This window comes from Hippopotamus amphibius, chromosome 3, assembly GCF_030028045.1.
Source record: "Hippopotamus amphibius kiboko isolate mHipAmp2 chromosome 3, mHipAmp2.hap2, whole genome shotgun sequence".
Lineage (NCBI taxonomy): Eukaryota > Metazoa > Chordata > Mammalia > Artiodactyla > Hippopotamidae > Hippopotamus > Hippopotamus amphibius.
The window spans coordinates 41654772-41673195 of NC_080188.1; the positions used below are offsets into that span (position 1 = coordinate 41654772).

The window sequence follows — 18424 nt, forward strand, 5'->3', positions numbered from 1 at the left end:
AACTGACCATTTCAAAAGGAATATTGGAGTATTTAACAAAAAATACACAAGATTCTTTCTTTTTTTTTAATAAATTTATTTTTTTATTTTATTTATTGGCTGTGCTGGGTCTTCATTGCTGCACACAGGCTTTCTCTAGTTGCTGAGAGTGGGGGCTACTCTTCATTGTGGTGCTCAGGCTCCTCATTGTAGTGGCTTCTCTTGTTGTGGAGCACAGGCCCTAGGCGTGTGGGCTTCAATAGTTGCAGCACATGGGCTCAGTAGTTGTGGCTCATGGGCTCTAGAGCACAGGCTCAATAGTTGTGGCACACAGGCTTAGTTGCTTCGTGGCATGTGGAATCTTCCCAGGGCAGGGCTTGAACCTGTGTCCCCTGCATTAGCAGGTGGATTCTTTACCACTGAGCCACCTAGGAAGTCCTACACAAGATTATTTCTATCCTTAGAGTTGAATGGGTTAACTAATACAATATGTTTAAGATCCATAATGCTTGAATTAAATGGAATAATACTCCCTATCATGTCTATTAGCTTCAGGTCTCAAAATCTAGTCCCTCTTTTTCTTCCTTCCTGCCTTAACAAACTTTTGACAGCAAAACAAGAAACACTTTATGACAAGGAAAGTAACAGTTGCCACACAGGCCAATAGGAAACAAATCACATCCAAAGAGTGGTACTGGAACCAGGTGAGGTCATGGAAGGCTGGCCGTAGGTGCTTGGCTCCTTTGTGGTGCATGACAAACTCGATCCAGAAGACTACTCTGTCCAGGGACTTCATAGGCTGATCATGTTGGATGGTTGATAACCATATTGCAAATAGACATCAACTTATAGATGAGCTAGAAAAGATAAATATGTAAAATTTCATGCGGATGGTAAAAATGGTTGCTACAGAGTGGAAGGAAACTAGATTATTTTCCTCAGAGATGATTATAGAGACCTTAGCTTATATGGGCTACAATTTGTTAAATGAATAGAATTTTAAGCTATGAAGAAAAGAGAGATGATGGGAGGGGAGAAGTATTTGTAGCCTAAAGAATGGAATGAGTTAAGGCTCAAAGAGGAATAGGAAAGAAAGGAAAAGAAAAGAAGAGAAGAGAAGAGAAAAGAAAAATAAAAGAGACAAGAAGAGAGAGAGAAAAAAAGAAAAGAAATACATGATCTGAGTGTTCAAAGCTTTAGTTATCCAGTAAGTAATTGTTAACAGACATAAGAGACAAGTTTTATAATACTATCATAATCCAGAGATTGGAGGTAAATCCATGATGATGTTCAGAGACATGTCCAAGAAGGGTTGATCTGGAGTGGAACTGACCAGGAATTGATATTGACCTTATATTAGTGAAGTAGTGGTTAAAAGTGCAGAAGTGGATTGTCTTGGTTTGAATCCTGACTCTGACACTCACTTTGCTGCCTGTGTTTTAATTCTTTCTGTTCTTCACTTTCTCTTTTTTAAATGGAGTGCGTAGAAATAGTATCTCATCTGATTCTTTTGAGGAATAATAAACTGATTCTTAGAGGTACTCCTAGCATATAGTAGACTCTTAGTAAATATTTGCTAGTATCATTGTTTTTCTTGTTAGTTATTTTAGAATCTAGAGAATGCTCAACATTTCACTTTCAGGCCGTGCAGTTACATTTGTTTCTATTGTTGAAATGTTGATGGACTAACAGCAAAGAGGAAGGAGGAATAAAGAGATATGGCTCACGGACCCTGAATCATAAAGTGCTGTAGCATGGCACTGAAGGGATAACAATAGAAGTAACTTCTTTCCTTGTTCTGTAAAAACACAGGGGGAACACCCCGTGTTTGAGAGGAGGGCAGTAACCCAGAAATAACTTTGTAATACAATAGGGAAAGACTATAATGAAGAAGTTCTTATTATGTGCAAAGGACTTCTTACAGTGTGTAGCATATCATAAAGCATATATATTAGCTAATAAATGATCTTCATTTTCTTACACCAGCTTTACATTATTAAATATTAAGAAAGTATAAAGATAGTATAAAGGTATACATTTACATAAAACTGCCAAATAAAACATATATTTCTTTAAAAAAAAGAAGAAAAGGTGCTTCTTGTGGTGTTCATTTGGGATAATAGTTGTGCCAAAATTAAAATTAAATAACACTGATTTTAAAACAAATGTCCACTGTGCTATTACTACTAATATATTCTCAAAATGTTTTCTCTCCAAAGTCATTATGAAGCAAATGGCAGGAAAATGCATACATCATAGTTATGATATTAATAGTAATAATATTGCTGAAATTAATGTATAAACTGAAATGATTTGGAAAGCAAATATTTCTGGTTTCAGAAAATTTGGCTTTTCAACAGGAATATCCCAACGTATCTTTTCAAGTCAATTACTTTTTGATTTTACAATTCTTCCAAATAAGACAAAAACAAGTACAACCAAAAGATCTCAGAACGTGCTTACATTTATAAGTAGTATCTACATAGGTGTAATTGGGTAAATCAAAAAGTTCTAGTTGCTTATCATTTATCAGTGTTGGGATCAAAATCATAGCACAGAATACTTGGGAATTCTTAAAAGTAATGGGAATTTGAGATTGATTATGTCATGGTGGTTTATGAGGCGTTCACTTGCTGGAAGAAATTCATGACTGTGTAGATGAGTACTCCTATAATATTCATGGTTCCCTGCTGTAACTTGGTTCTCAATATTTCCTCTTAATCATTCTGTTATCATTGCAGTGATTCTTCTCATTCTAATGATCAGCTCTTTCAAAATTTCTCCGCTATCCTTAAAACTCTGACAAACCTTTCCCCTAAAACCACCAAAGAAACACTTAATGTGACCCTCACAACAAGTTACTGATGACTATTTTCAAAGTGTTGAGCAAATCTTACTCGTCATTGTGTTTAAATGAAGACCTGTTGCTACCTTCCTGGTCTTCCTATGAAAAATTCTCTAGAAATAGTATCTAGTAAAGAAAAAATTATACTCATGAAGGATTATTAATGACTTGCTTCAACGCATTGAGGAAATCTGTTCTTGACATTGTTTCCTTGTCTAATCTGAGAGCTGCTCCATTGGCTTTCACACGAGCAATGTCATCAGTTTGATCAGCAAACATAGGAAGGCCCATCATAGGAATCCCGTGGTAGGTGGCCTCATAAACACCATTGGTTCCACCATGAGTTACAAAAGATTTGATTTTTGGATGACCTAGGATTGAGTGAATTTCAGTAAAATTATTAATTATAATTCTTAGAATAAAATGAGAAATGGGGCATTAAAAGGCACTGAAAGAGACAATGTCTTTTAGATAACATGATTATACACAAGAAACTGCATTTAAATTGCTTTCAGAACTCACAGCCAGAAACGCCCAAGTCTGCTGGAGAGGTAAATGAAGACTTCATGAAAGAAATGCTTTGTCGCTTGAACTTCATAAATGAATTCAAGATTGGGAGGTGAACAACTTGAAAAAACACTCTGGGTAAAAGAAACCGCATGTGCATAAAAAGGGAAGAGGGCATATCAGATATATATATATTCTCTTAAAGAAATAGTGAAGTCATTTAGCCTGATAGGAATGGTGTCAAGGCCATAGAAAGGGTACTGGTAGTGGCAGTAGAACCAGAGGAAGGAAAATCTACATTTAATCATGAAATGTGTTATCGCTTCATGAAAACGCTTGTGGATTTTTCCTTATAGAAAATGGAGAGTCCCTGGTAATAAAGAAGGAGCTGTTATTTTTCAGTAGCATTTAAAATAACCCTACAAAGGGTAAAAGATAGGTGTAAGGAGAGAATTCAGAGACAGAACAAGAATACACGAAGTTACTGAAAATTTCACCATGAGACGTAATTACACCCAAAATAAAGATATTTTGATTTTGGACATAAGGGACATGACCATGTATAATGCAATGCCAACTGTTAGATTTTCTCATTTTTCCTCCTAGGGTTGGAAGCAAGCACACAGAAGTAAAGTTTTGTTTTTTAAGTGTTTCAATAATTAATGCTCGACAAGTTTGTTTCCTATTGAAGTATTATCACTCTGCTCAGCTGTTCCTCACGTTTTCAGTATTTGTTCTGCCAAGTTGTACCAAGAATGTCATTCTGGGGGATCCACTTATACATCCAAGTATTGGGTCCTAAGGTACCTGGTTTCTTGCCATCATATCTCCATAGAACCTTTTAGGGTAAAGAAAATACCTTATTCATTAAAAGTGAGTTTAAAGTCATAGCATTAGAAAATTCCAAAGAGATTAAAAGACAAGTTAAACGTCTTCCATGTGACAGGTAAGCAAACAAGGACAAGAGATCTTAAGTAATGATTATTAATGCACTGACATCAGTAGGAATATCCACATTTTATCAATACATACTTATTACTGTATTCAATCAGATATGGCATATAATCATGACCTTTCACACATGATGGCATAGACAAATGAGATTTTCAATGCCAAATTCAAATATTTAGAAAAATTGTTAGATGGTCTTTATTCTAAGGCAAAAAGACAGTGAAAAATTTCTAATAACCTACACACGTTATTGCTTTATTTTATTTTATTTTATTTTTTCCTAATTTTGTTAATTCTTATTCCATTCCAACTCTCAGAGTTTTACACACATCATTGACAAAGCTTCAGAATTCACAAGTTTTACAAAACTTTAAAGTTCATTATATTTTTTATTGTTTCATTTTATATACTAGCTCTCATTTTCAAATTTGATATTCACTGGCTTATGTTACAGAGGGGAGTTAACTTATATTCACTTGTTAATATATCTTGTTGTTTTGGTAGAGCTTTACATCTTTTCATGTACAAAAAGGAAAATCCATGCAATCAGCCACTTAAGAGAAATGAATATTTCTGCTCATTTATAATTTAATGATGTTAATTAATGCTGCCTAAGAAGTATAACATCTTAGATTACAAATTGTTAAGCACTACTTCAAAAAAAATTAATAATTTTTGACATGAATCCAGAGTATTACCACTATTATTAGGTTTTGAAATAGTTTAAATTTAGAAGATTGTGTTGGTAATTTATAAGTATCAATAAGGCTGTTGAAAAAGTTCCAAATTTGTGATGATAAAATTTATTCAACTGACTTTGAACACTTTCACAATGTAGCACAGGGCATTGGCAGTAACAATTATGTAGTTTCTATGCCCAGTATCAAAATAAAGTACCACTTTTGGCATTCCCAATCAATTCTCATAAACTGGATTATAATTTACTAGTGTTTAACCTCTTTTTGCTGTGTGAATGTGAAGTAACTTTAGGTTCTCAGCAAAAAATTAGCATAGGTGATTAGGAGAAGACTACAATATCAGATAGCAAACAAAAAATTTGTTCACAAATATCCAAAGATCTCAGGGATATTTTATATATTAGAAAATAAAATACTACTCTATTTTATGAAGAAGGAGGCAGCGGAGTCTTTTCCATGCCAGTCTTCCTTATATTTGACTCCTTCTTATTGTCCCTTCTCCTTCCTCAATCAGGAGGAGTAATGTGATAGCTTAGAAGCAGAGTCCATTAAGGGCCAGACTCTACAGTGCACAGGGTTCACCTTAAGGGCAGGACCCCAACTTTGCCCTTTCTCTTTTATATTCCTTCTTCAGATTTTGGCAGGGTCCAGTCAACCTAGGAGGCTGATGTCTCTCTCTAAATCACTGGCTGGATAGGTATCTGAAGGCAGCTTGGGGAGCCCTGACCATCCTTTCTCTGTATAGTACCCTGAAAAGCATACTGAATAGGGCTGTTCCAAAATTCAGGGGAAGGAAAAAGGAGCTGGGATTATCTGGCAAGTACAAAATGCATGATGTATTCCAGACTTTTATCACTATTTCATAATATTACTGTGCTACTACACTCTTGTTAAAATTTAACTCTTGAGAACATTTGTATGTGTACCACGTCCTTAGGAATCCTTTAAAGGAAAAGAGAAATGACAAGGCAGAATTTGGTGATTTATCTTCCTGCCCACAATCCCATTATAACATAAAAATTCATACTGCATCTCTTAAATATGTTTCTTTCTGATTACAGTGGTAACCCAAAGTTATTGTTAATAAAAGACACTCTGTACTTCTGTAGCACCTACTATGTGTATTTTGGGTTTTGTAAATATCTGAGATAAGTTGGAGCTATCATAGTAGTTTACCTTCCTGATAGAAAATGTCTAAAATCAGACCTTTTATAGAGTTTAACAGACGTTAAATAGTTGTCCACTCTTAAGTTACTGTATGTACCTTTTGTGGAATCTGGGCAAGAGCTGATGCAATCATATTGGCTCTTTATTCTGTTATGTTAGTGACCATTGACCCCAAAGAAAACACCACAATACCATTTTCTCCAGAGCTTTGCACAAACTCTTCCATTTCCTGTGAAAAAAGAATTTGTTTCATCACAAAGGAGCAACAGCATAGCAAACAATATTGAAAGGATTGCAACAAACAACTAAAGAGAGAAAATCAGATATAGCCTGGAATTATCAGAGTAGTGGCAATTTTTAAAAAAATATTGTGGTAAAATACATATAACATAAAATTTACCATCTTAATCATTCCTAAATGTAGGGTTCACATTGTGCAACCAATCACCAGAACTCTTTCATCTGGTAAAACTGGAGGTCTATGCTCATTAAGAAACTCCACTTTTCCTCTTTTCCCAGCCCCTGGAAACCATCACTCTGCTTTATGTTTCTACAAATTTGACTAGTCTGGATACTTCATATAAGTTGAATTGTACAGTATTTGTCTTTTTGGACTGGTTTATTTCACTTAGAGTAAGGTTCACCCATGTTGCATTGTGTTGCAGAATTTCCTTTTAAAGATTGAGTAATATTCCATTGTTTGTATCTACCATATTATGTTTATTGCTTTATTGGTTGATGGACACTTGGGTTGCTTTAACCCCTTGGCTCTTGTGAATAGTGCTTTTATGCACATGGTGTGCAAAAAATTGGAATCCGAATTTCAATTCTTGTGAATATATTCCCAGAAGGGTAATTACTGGACTATATGGTAATTCTTTTTTTAACTTTTTGAGGAAACTCCATAGTGCTTTCAGTAATGGCTGTTTTTTAAAATACCTCATCCCTGAGGTCCTTGGGGTCCTTGGTATGAGGTAAATTTCTTCTCATATTATGTGTATTTGTGCACTTGTGTGTTTGTGTTATGCAAGAAATGAGATAGAGGCAGTACACAGTACTGAAGTGGAGACACTTAATGTTACACCCAGACTCCTCATCAGTAATGTTATTAATTACTAACATAGATTTTTGGAAGGAGGCCACAAAGCAGGATCATAACCCACCTTTAATTCTTTATTATTATAGCTCTACTATATCATTTGATTATTCCAGGCAGACTTTCTGAAGAGTTTCTTTTAGATTAGTCAGTGTTTCATTTCCCTATTAGCACTAGGTAAAGGTTATGATTTGAATAACTTTATCATCCTCTCATCTCTATAATCCTTATATCTTACGTTATACTTTGTCAAAATTTCACAAACTCTCTTTCTAAATTACTAATCCCTGACCTTTAGGAGTCTGGAATTGTAGCTTGGAATTTCTGTGAAACAGTCCTATGAGTCCGTTTTATAATCCAGAGAAATACTTTTGCAGTTACATATTTGAGTGACCATATTGCTGTTTGTTTACATATGACACTTTTGCCCTGAAATCATATTATATAATTGATATCACAGTAGAATGTGCTCTATGTTACCGGCTGAGATGGACCGTCTTCATTACCTCAGTGATTACCTCCGGGAGAAGTCCGCCAGGGCTTTCTGAAGCACAGATCTGGTCCCCCTTTTGAGTAACTACTTCAAACTCAATAAAGCTCCTGGTGAAGTTGTGTTTTTTTTTTTTTTCCAAACTTTATTGGAGAATAATAGCTTTACACTGTTATGCCAGTTTCTGCTATACAACAAAGTGAATCAGCTTTATTTATACATATACCCCCATAAACCCTCCCTCTTGATCCTCCCTCCAGAGCCTCCCTCCTACCCTCCCTATCCCACCCCTCTAGGTCATCACCCATCATCGAATTGATCTCCCTGTGTTAGGCAGTTGCTTCCCATTAGCTATCTATTTTACATTTGATAGTATATAAATGTCAATACTACTCTTTCACTTTGTTCCAGCTTCTCCTTCCCCACCTCCCCATGGAGTCCTCAAGTCTATTCTCTACATTTGCATCTTTACTCTTCCTCTGCCGCTGAGTTAATCAATACCATTTTTTTTTTTAGATTACATATATATGAGTTAGCATATGGTATTGTTTTTCTCTTTCTGACTTACTTCACTCTGTATGACAGACTCTAGGTCCATCCACCTCACTACAAATAACTCAATTTCATTCCCTTTTATAGCTGAGTAATATTCCGTTGTATATACGTTCCATATCTTCTTTATCCATTCATCTGTTAATGGACATTTAGGTTGCTTCCATTGTCCTGGCTATTGTAAATAGTGCTGCAATGAACATTGTGGCACATGCATCTTTTTGAATTATGGTTTTCTCCAGGTATATGCCCAGGAGTGGGATTGCTGGGTCATATGGTAGTTCTATTTTTAGTTTTGCAAGGAACCTCCATACAGTTTTCCATAGTGGCTGTACCAATTTACATTCAAACCAACAGTGCAGAAGGGTTCCCTTTTCTCACAGCCTCTCCAGCAATTATTGTTCCTAGATTTTCTTGATGATGGCCAATCTGACTGGTGTGAGGTGATACCTCATTGTGGTTTTGATTTGTATTTCTCTCATGATTAGTGATGATGAGCAGCTTTTCATGTGTTTGTTGGCCATCTGTACGTGTGAAGTCATTTTTGCCTGAGGTCGTTTCAGAATTATTCTGCCTTGTGGTCCCTAAATCTTGACAATTAAAAAATTTTTTTTGTTACTTGCTATACTAGAATAATTCCACATGCTCAATGTACCCTACTATAAAAATGTAGAGAGGCAAAATTTTTCTGGATATCTGATCAAAACCATATACTCATCTTTTCTTATTTCTCCCTCGTGTTTAAAATTCATTATTCTTTTCTCTCCAGAAAATAATAGTCCAACTCTTGTATCATAAAATGTACAGTTTCTGATCCTAATTATTGTCATAAAACTTTTCTTTCAAAACTATTTTTAACAGAAAAAAGGAAAGAGAATGTTTTTTCAACTTTAATCTTACAGACATTTTTGTGTAGAGTATTCTTCAAAAGTAGAATTTCACCCTGATAATATCATTCTCAATACTAAGGTCATTGAACTTTCTTATGACTCACATAGTGCATCCAGGTAACATGTGTATTTTCCAGTGACTTGTAGTAACATTTAAAATTACCTATCTTCAGTGTTTTTTGTCTTCAGCTTGCTACCCTTGGCTGTTTCATCTGTACTGTGGAAGATGCATCCTTATAGTATTATTGTAATAATCTTCTCTTTACAAATTAGTCACTGAAGTGGATTCATTATCCTCATACTCTGACACTTTATGAAAATTTTAAGGGGTTGTCGTATGAATATTTGCAAAAGTATTAAAAATTGTAAAAAGGAAATAATATTTACTCATATTCTCTATCCAGGAATATTCTTAGTTTAAATTTTATATGCTTTTTAAAAAGTTGAAATATATTTGACATGTAACTTTATGTAATGTTAAGGTGTGTAATGTTTTGATTTGACACATTTATATATAGTAATACGATGACTGTTATAGTTTGCACCTCCATCATGTCACTTAATTCTCATTGCTTTTTCTGTGAATTAGAATAATTAATATCTAGTCTTTTAGTAACTTTGATGATTATAATATTGTTGTCTATATTCACTATTCTGTGCCTTAGATCTCTAGGACTTATTTACTATGAAATGCAAGTTTGTAACCATGAATAACACCTCTCCTATTCTCTCATTCCTCGCTCTTGGTCACCACCATATTACTCTCTGTTTTCACGATTTGACTGTTTTAGATTTCACCTATAAGTGATATCATATGGAATTTGTCTTTCACTTTCTTTTCAAAAAGATAAACAAACCTGACAATCTTTAGCTAGACTAACCAAGAAAAAAATAATCAAATACAATTAGAAACGAAAGTGGAGACATTACCAATTGACACTAGAGAAATACGTAGGCTCATACGAGACTTCTAAGAAGAATTATATGCCAACAAATTACATATCTGGGAAGAATGAATAAGTCCCTAGGAACATACAACCTACCAAGACTGAGTCAGGGAGAAATAGAAAATCTGAACAGTCATAATAAATAAAAAGATGGAATCATAACCGAAAACCTCTCATCACAGAAAACCACAGTAGAAGATGGCTTCACTGAAGAAGTCAATGAAACATTTAAAGAATAATAATGCCAGTCCTTCAAAATCTCTACCAAAAATTTGAACAGGACTATGGAAACAGTTCCAAACTCATTCTACAAGGCCAGTATTATCTTGATACCAAATAGATAACGACAAGACAAGAAAGAAAACTATAGGCCAGTATCCAGACTAAATATAAATGCAAAAATTCTCAACAAAATATCGGCAAGCCAAATCCAAGAACATATTCAAAGGATTATATACCATGACAAAATTGGATTTATCCCTGAGATGCATGGTTGGTTCAACATACCCAAATTAATAATTGTAATACATTGCATTAATAGAATAAAATATAAAATAACTTGATTATCTCAATAGCTGTACAAAACACATTTGACAAGAAAAACTATTCTTTCATGATAAAAAACCTCAACATATTTGGTATAGAAGGAACATACCTCAGTGTATAAAGGACACATGTGACAAACCCAAAGCTAACATTATACTCAACAGTGAAAATTTGAAAGCTTTTTCTCTAAGATCAGGAACAAAACAAAGATGCCCACTCTCACACTGAGTCAACATAGTACTAGAAATTCTAGCTAGAGCAACTAGGCAAGACAAAGAAATAAAAGGCATCCCAAATCGAAAGAAATAAAATTTTCATTTTTTTGCAGAAGATGTGATTTTTTTGTACAGAAAATCTCACAGATTCAACCAAAAACCTAAACTAATCAACAAATTCAATAAAGTTTCAGGATATAAAATCAACATACAGAAATTAATTCCATTTGTATGTACTAATAATGAAACATCTGAAAATACTGTCCCATTCACAATAGCATCAAAAACAGGAAAATAAGCAGAAATAAATTTAACCAATGAAGTGAAAGATCTGTACAATGATAACTATAAGATTTTTTGAAATAGATAGAAGAAAACACAAGTAAGTGGAAAGACATCCTGTGTTCATGGATCAGAAAATTTAATATTGTTTAAATAGCCACACTACCCAAAGCCAAAGGCATCACAGCCCCCAATTTCAAATTATACTACAAAGCTACAGTATTTAAAACAATATGGTACTGAGCTGAAATAGACCAAAAGAACAGAATACAGGGTCCATAATTAAATCCCTGAATACACAGTCAACTAATATTCAACAAGGGAGACAACAACACCCAATTGGGAAAGGATAGTTTCTTTTTTCTCTTTTGAGAAAACTGGATAAACATATGCAAAAAAATGAGATCCCTCTCTTACATAACACATAAATTGACTCAAAATGGATCAAAGACTTAAACACAAGACCAAATACCATAACGCTCCTAAAAGAAAATGTAAGAATCTCCTTGGCATAGGTCTTGAAAATGATTTTGGGGAATATGACACCAAAACCACAACAAAAGAAAAAATCAGCAATTGGGACTACACCAAATTTTCTTTTGCACAACAAAAGAAACAATCAACAAGATGAAAATGCAACCTACAGAATGGTAGAAAAATTTTGGAAACCACATATTGAATAAGTTAATATTCAAAATATATATAGAACTCATACAACACAGTAACAAAAAAATTGGTTAAAAAATGGGCAGATGAAGAAAATAGGCATTTTTCCAAAGAAGACATTCAAATAGCTAGCAGGTATACAAAAGATGCTCAACATCACTAATTACCAAGGAAATGCAAATTAAAACATCAATGAGAGACCACTTCACACCTGTTAAAGAGGCTTACATTGAGAAGACAAGAGGTAAGTGTTGGTGAGAAAATGGAATCCTTGTACACTGTAAGTGGGAATGTAAATTGGTTTAGCCTGTATGGAAAACAAAATGAAGTTTCCTAAAAAAATTAAAAATAGTTCTACTATACAATCCAGCAATTCCACTTTTGGGTACATGCCCAAAGGAAATAAAAACAAGATAGTGAAGAGGTATATGTGCTCCCATGTTTATTATAACATTATTCACAATAGCCAAGAGAAAGAGCCCAAGTGCTCATCAATGGATAAATTCATAAAGAAGATGTAATGCATATAGATATACATACATAGGTATACACATACACACACACACAGAGGAATGTTATTTATCCATGAGAAAAAGTAAATCCTGCCATTTTTCACAAAGTGAATGAACTTGAGGACATTATGCCAGAATCTGTGCTTTCTTTCTAACCTTTATTCTACTCCCATAATTAAATATGCATTATGACATACATTTTGAAAGTTGTAATCTTAACTTACAGCCTTATTTTACCCTACAAGAAAATTGACCTTATTTTATTTGTTATTTTCCCATTCTGTTTCCAACTAAACCTAATGTTATAGCAGATTTAGTGTAATTAAGCATTCTTTGACAAAAAGATTGTAATGGTGTGATGCACACATTTATAAGTCATTTAATTATTGCTTATTTGTGGATATTTAGATAATTTCCACCATTGACTTTTATGAATTACTGCCCAGAATATTGTTTTTGCACATCTTGATTATATTTCTCTGTATAGTTTCATAGGAGTATAATATGCAGTCAAAGGCCATAAGTATTTTTAAGATTCTTGATGCATTTTGCCAAATGTCTTAATTCTTTAAAAAGTACAGAATTTTTCTGAGAACCTAATAATTAATGGAAAAGTTAGTAGTTTGAAGGAACAGTTTATTTACACAATGAAGTCTTCACAATCATTGACCTGGAGTTGAATCTTGTTTCCTCAACTTAATAACAACAGTGAATATCACTAATTATTATGATTACATGACTCTTCATTCTTTCTTTGTCCTTCTCCCTCCCCTCCTAAACTTTCCTCCTATTAACACACTCACTTTCCTGAAAGGAGAAAGTGGAAATCTTTCAAAAATATGGTTAGAGAGCATAGAACTATCATTATTTTATTTCAGCCTTTGGACCATCTATAAAAGTTATCATAGATAACCTAAACAATTTGCAACCAAAACAGATGTTGAATTTTACCCTTGAAAAAGATATCAGTTTCATTTTTCCACAAATAAAGAGGAGACAAAAAGATCTCCTAAGAAATCACAAAATAGTTCACTAAAGATTGTTTGGTTCCTATTTATGTCTTACCTAAATTTAAAACAGATCATATCAATTTAAAACAGATTACATTCTTGCTTTCCTTCATAAGGAATAGCACCCTGTAAACTGAAGACAAGTCTTTGTAATTTTAAACTCTGGGCAGTTTTCAGATTCAAGTACAAATTATTTGGTCTTTAGAATATGTGCAGAATTTATGGTTCTTATATATGCAGTGTACATTTTCTTTGTGTTCATTCTGTCAGGCAGCTATGATGTTGAGCGCTATGATCCTTAGGGGACTTTTACTGAGGTTTTCTATAGGGTTGGTGTTGGCAGAAAACATCTGTTCTAATAGACAACATTATCTCTTTTATGCTATAAGATGTAAAACCCTGAGATTTCAAATGAAGAATGGTTTAAATGCTGGTGTAAAAGCAAGGACATGCTGGATATGGCTGCACAAATCGTAGGGTATACATTTATATTGTTGAAGAATGGTCTTCATTTTATCTAGAGCATTTTATCCAGAAGAGTCCCAATGCTTACAAAAAATTTTAGCATTTCATCTTTCTCATCTGATTGCCAAATTCTTAAAAAAATCTTAATATTAAATTTTAAAAACAAATATATTACATTATATTTAAATTAAATTAAATTTTAATAAAATTATTTAATTATTATTAACAATTTTTTTATAATTAAAAAAACTTTGAAATTTACTTTTAAACAACTCCATGGAATATCTACTCTCTAGGATTTTGCTAGCAAATGTAATCTTGATGTGATTGAAAACCAGTTTTGATTTAAGTAGGAATTAGACACAGGTGGCTAGCACACATTAAGTTATTGATAGTATTAAAAAAATAACAGTAATGATAATAGTTACTATTTCTTCTGGATCACTGAATATGCGCCAGTGATGTTTTGGAGGTTTCACATGTACTAAAAAATTTTTTCCCCACAACAACAATATGAGGTTGGTACTATGATTATAAGAGTAAGTGGTTATATGTCTATGAACATTGTAGTCTAGTTTTCCATCACTGTTGACTGGGTCTTGCCAAAACCTGATAAGTGATCTCCCTTTCCACCCTTGCCCCTTTACACTCCAACCCAATGACTACATACTGTGTTGTTTTCTTTTAAAAGAAGATGTGATCATCTCTCTCTTTCTTAACTCTTTTAATTTCCTCTCCAATTCTCCTACTAGATGTTTCAAACTCCTTATAATTATCTGTCTCCAACTTCGCCTGCCTCTTTACTTAGCCTCTTCCTATTTAGACTAAACTTGGACTTCTTGGGAACTGTCATTACTATTCCACCTGCTTTTCTTTTGTATCTTTCTCCACACCTGCCCTATACCTTCTATTTAATCCTGCACATTCTTCATATCTCACCTTAATTACCAATGCTTTAATCCTGCACATGCTTCATATCTCACCTTAATTACCAATGCTTTCTATGATTCCTGCTGGCTATTTCCTTAGCATTGTGGTCTTTCCTTATTATGACACTGTGCACGCAATTTTTATGACTTGCTTGTATTCTGTCTTTCCAGGTAGAGTGTCAGGTAGCAGAAACTGGGTCTACATTATTTCTCTATATTAGCACTCACTTCTGGAATATGCTAATCATTTAAAAATTATTCTTTTAATGAATGTCTGATTTTTCATTATGTGTTGAATAATGAATGCTGTCATTTTATGCATATATTCTCAAAGTCTCCCAGCTATCCCATTTTATTCCATAATGATAATTAAATTCAGACACTTGAGTTGGAATAGAAATATGCAAATTTATAATTGGCAGGTCATTTTATCTAGCTTCCCACATCTGGCTCACTGTAATCAAACATTTTAAATAAAGAATTCAGGATTATTCCTATTGAAAATGCAAAGAAAAGAAAGCAAAACAAACAGGAATACCTTAGGCAGAGGTTTGGCAGGTTTGCAGTGGAGGCCTCCAACAAATTCAAAATTTGGTAGCACTGCGCAAGGAAATTCTAAATCCCAATATGTTTGAATGAGCCATATTTCAGCTTTCCCTATTGTTTCATATGTGGTAGTGGGTCTTCCTGAAAGGAAAAAAACAAAAACAAGACTAGATGAAGTAAGAATATTGTCATATACATATATTAGGTAATTTTTGGAATGTTTTGGCCAAAGATTTTCAAAGTGTCTGTTTTTTGATAAAGCAAATATATATGTGTGTGTATAATATATAATATAATGTAATATAATAAGAAAACTGAACTACACAAGTAGGAACAGTTTTAAATGCTACCTAGATACTATTGCTACAAATATGTGTGTAACTCCTCAATCTGCATCTTCATTTACCAAGACTTTTATGATGTTTCTAGTTGACCTTTTTTAAGTTAAAAAAGTAAGTTTGGTAAGATAGATATAGAATTGCTTGGAGAAGTCCCAAGTCCTTCAAATTGTGGTTTATGACCTCCTGGAGTGTCCTGTACTAGTAATGGACCACAGGGTTCTATCTTACAGTATAATATAAATGTTTCCATAATATTTATGAGTTTGATGGATGATTTTATATTTTCATTTCATCATTTCACCTGTAGGAGACAAATTCCTGTGACTTTCTATTTATGCAAATTCATCTGTTAAGGCACTAGGAAAGGTAGGATTTCATGCTACCAACTAAAAACTTGACTTCCAAAAAAAAAAAAAAACATGACTTCCTAGTACTTCACTGTAAAAATAGCTCCAACGTCTTCTCATTAAGTGTTTGGAACCAAAAGTAAAAATAAAGTACATATATCATGTTTTTTACTCTCTCCATGAATGTCATTTGGTCACTTAATTCAGACAACATAACAGGTACATAGGTTGGTAAGAATGGAAGTTTTCCACTAATCTTTTCAATTGGATTACCAGGAGAGAAGCGGAGACAGTACACTAAAGGTACTTCAAGTACCTCAACCAACAGTTCACCACAGGGTCCAATGGCATCTGCAAGAACAACATCAAACCTTGATTCATGTAGTTTTGTCATAAGTTTCTTGTTTGAAACAACATCTTTACAGAGATCCTTAAAAACATCAAAAAATTCCCAGTATAAACTTCTTACTGATGAAAAATGTGTCCAAAATGAATCTTTTGCCAGGTATGTCCATGTGCTGACCAAATGCTTGATAAAATTCTTATGATGATCTTTGGCTAAAGATGAAGGGAAAATCTCATATTTGATAGCAGAAGGTTTGTTGGGATCAATAAGAGTGGAAGTTGGAGGTGTCAGAATAGTCACCTCATGACCCCTCATGACAAGTTCATCCAGAATCGTTTTCATGTTAATCCAATGACTGCACTCCACTGGCCACACCAGCACCTTCCCACAAATCCCAGAGCTAAAGTAGCAAGTCAGCTGTGACAGCAGCAGGAGTGAGAGCCATTCATAGACATCTTGTTCATGTGCAAAAATTGCTGTATCCTTTTGCCATTGCTCATGCTTATATCCAAGGAGAAATCAAGCAGGAAGTTAAATTATAACTCCTATAAATAAATACATTAAGAGTTAGCAGATGTAGAAAGCAAGTAAAAGGGCAAAGTGTAGAACAATTCAAGATTATACAGTGTGTTTAATATTGTTTTGTCAGTGCTTTCACTAATCTAAAAGTCGATGAGTTTACATATGCAAATCAACTAGATTGTGTAAGAGGTAAGACTAGTGTGAAAACTGTAGCAAGAGAATGGCTCTCATGTCTGAAGTCTCCCCCATACAGAATTAGAGTTAAGGTGACATCAGCAAAATAGAAGGTTAGGGGGTTCCAACACTTGCATCTCCCACAAAAACAATAAGTAAACAACTACAAACCAACAAAAATTGCGTTGGGAAAGCTCTGGACTAACAAAGAAGAAGCAGTGGAAACCTGGCAATGTGCAAAAACTGAGGATGATCATGTAGAAAAGCTTAGGAAAGATTTTACCTGCATTACCCCATCCACCAGTTTAGAGCAGCTTGGCACCAGCAGGGATCCCTTCAGAGGGATTTCCCTCATGGGGAAAAATAGCGCCAGAGAACCCGAACAAGCCTCGCCACCATAGATGTTTGCAGGTTTTGCTACTGAGGACTTCCACCGTCTTCACCAACACTGATTCCAGCTTACAGAGCTGACCAGAGTCCCTGCTGCTATGTCTTTCCTGAGGCTGGAGCTGTCCCCGTGGTGAGTCCTGACCCTTGGGGCCCCCTCACTCCTGTGCCTTGCTTTCTCTGATTGGGATGCCACAAGCCTTGCTATCTATGTGACGGGAGCTGCTGCTCTGTGCCCTGCCCCCAGGTCCCAAGTCAGTGCTTTTCCTATTATAACTGGGGCTATGCTGCTACTGCTCTATACCTCACCCTGTATTCCCAGTTGTGTCTTTGGTCATTACCTAGACTCTTCTACACCCCATCCCTGGGTCCTAAGTCAGGGCTTGACCCACTGTTACTGGGGCTACACCGCTGCTTTTCTGTACCACACCCCCTGTGTCCTGACATGTAGCTTTAACAAGCCATCACTGGGAATATGCCGCCACTGCTCTGTGACTTCCCTGGGGTCAGAGTTGGATTTTGATGCACCATCCCTAGGCTGGGCTGCTATAGTCCTCTCTCCCTTGGGCCTAAGCCACTACTGTCATCTCAGGTCCTGTACCACTGCTGCATCCACCCCACTTCCCCTTGAAAGTCACTGAAGCAAACCACAGTCACAGACCTTAATTCCATCAGAAACCTGCACATGCTCGTACCTTAGACTCTGACACCACTGCTCCAGCAAGTACACCCACCTGCACCTTGGGGCCAAGGTAATATAGTAGTTCCATGTGAACCTGATTTTAGGACCTTTGCTCCACTGCCACTCTGAGTGCCACTACACTGGACCGGATGCCAAGAGAGACAACTCAGTTACAACTATCTGCCATGGACCAAAATGGAGACCCCCAGCAGAAGGACCCCATCAGACTTTACTGCCAAGGACCCCAATAGCCCTAGCTACCACTGCAACTATCAAGACCTACCTCTATAACCTTGGGCACAGAAGATCATTGCTGTCTTCACAGATGTTGA

At 35.0% G+C, this 18424-nt stretch overlaps 1 pseudogene; it reads right to left on the bottom strand.

The window, feature by feature from the left end:
- Nucleotides 1-544: 544 nt before the first annotated feature.
- Nucleotides 545-18180, bottom strand: LOC130848433 (UDP-glucuronosyltransferase 2B31-like; annotated as a pseudogene).
- Between the last annotated feature and the right edge of the window lie 244 nt (nt 18181-18424).